At 51.1% G+C, this 1,791-nt stretch overlaps 1 protein-coding gene across 7 annotated transcripts in view; it reads right to left on the bottom strand.

Annotated features, from left to right (window-relative positions):
• CXXC5 (CXXC finger protein 5) overlaps positions 1-1,791 on the bottom strand; it is a 38,775-nt gene that overhangs the window by 14,201 nt on the left and 22,783 nt on the right. The window lies entirely within an intron of this gene.

Here is a 1,791-nt window from a genome sequence, read left to right as displayed (position 1 = left end):
AGGCCCGGGCTGAGGAGATGCCGGCCCCGAACAGGCCTGCCTTTCCTCATTCCTCGGTGCCACCAGGCGCAGCAATTAGAAGCTTTCAAAGTTTGTCCTTAATTGGTTTCATTTTTGCCTCATAAATGATTCATGGCCCTGGAGGTCTGGGAAGGGGAGGGAGTGGCAGGGGGAATTTGGGAGCCAGGCCCCCTACCTTAGGCTGGAGAGGGGCCTGCAACCTTTGCCTAGTTGAAGAAGGGCTTGGGGAAGCCTCAGGCAGGTGGGATCCTCCAGCAAAAATAAAAAACCCCCGGCCCTCTCCTCAGGGCACTAACTAATTAGCAACCGTGACTTCTCTGCAGACCAGTTCTGCAGCCAGGCCCAGAGCCACCGCAGCTGCTGCGGCCCTGGGAGGGTGAATAATAATATAATGATAACAAAATAAAAGTGTCAATAGTAATAATAAAGATGGTGAACACTTAAAGTTCTCACTTAACTTTCGGACACGCAGTTAAGAACATCTCTTTTAACCACCAACCCTAAATCCCCAAACATTATCAGGAAGATGTACCAGAATCCCCATTTTGCAGTTAAAGAAACTGAGGCTTGGAGAGCTTAAAGTCACTCCTCTGCCCCTCCGATGCTCAAACTCCTCACTCCCCAAGGTCTCAGTAGCTTGGGGCTTAGGGCTGGACTTCTGGAACACTGCCAGTGAGTTAGGAGCTGCAAGTCCTAAGGAAGCCTGCAGAAGACCCCAGAAAGGTCGAGTGATGCCATATCCACCTGAGCCAGGTTAGCTCCGTCCCTCACAAAGCTGTGTGACCTTGACTGAACAATGTCTTCACACACCCTTAACTGGCCCATCTGTCAAATAGGAAACAGCGGCCCTATGACCCCCACCCAGCGCTCACTTGTGCTGGGCATGGGATCAGAGAGATGTCATGGACCCCATGCTCAGGGAGCTCCCAGTCTAAAAGAATGTGGATGTACACAGAGAGAGGGGCTTAGTAGAGTCTGTGCAGAGAACTCCAAGCACTCAGCCAGTCACCTGCTGAGGGCTTCTTGGGGGTGAGGTGGACAGAGGAAGTGTCTCCCTTTTAAGCACGTTCCCCAGTGGCTCAGATAGTAAAGAATCCGCCAGCAATGTAGGAGACCAGGGTTCGATCCCTGGGTCAGGAAGATCCTCTGGAGAAGAAAATGGCAATCCACCCATTGCCTCCACCCAATTGCCTGGAGAATTCCATGGACAGAGAAGCCCTGGTGGGCTAAAGTCCATGGGGTCGCTAAGAGTCGGCCACAACTGAGCTACTAACACAACCCACACAGAATGCTCAAGGAATGGGTGTGGCCCACTTAAACCCTAGGCTAGAGGTCAGACCTTGAGGAAACCCAGAACTACAGACTACATCAAAGGGATATTTGATGAAAAATGCCCAGCTTAGTCTGTCCAGGACAGTCACTTTTATTCTGAACAACTATGAGAGGTGAGGTCTACACAATTATCTGCAAGGCCCACTTGGTCCCTAGGGACCTCCTGGAGGTAAGGAAATGCACTCAACAAATTCAGGAGCAGATGCTATATGGGGCTTTCTGGTGGCTCAGTGGGTCAAGAATCCATCTTTGATGCATTAGACGCAGAAGACATGGGTCCAATCCATGGGTCGGTAAGATCCCTTGCAGGAGGGCCTGGCAACCCACAACCCCAGGAGAATCTCATGGACAGAGGAGCCTGCAAAGCTACAGTCCGTAGGGTTGCAAAGAGTCAGACACAAATGAAGTGACAGAGTAAATGCTGTATGGACTAACTCC

This window comes from Bison bison, unplaced genomic scaffold (assembly GCF_000754665.1).
Source record: "Bison bison bison isolate TAMUID 2011002044 unplaced genomic scaffold, Bison_UMD1.0 scf7180017864291, whole genome shotgun sequence".
Classification (NCBI taxonomy): Eukaryota; Metazoa; Chordata; class Mammalia; order Artiodactyla; family Bovidae; genus Bison; species Bison bison.
Note: the sequence above shows the minus strand (reverse complement) of the source record. Positions and strands in the feature narration are given on the sequence as shown.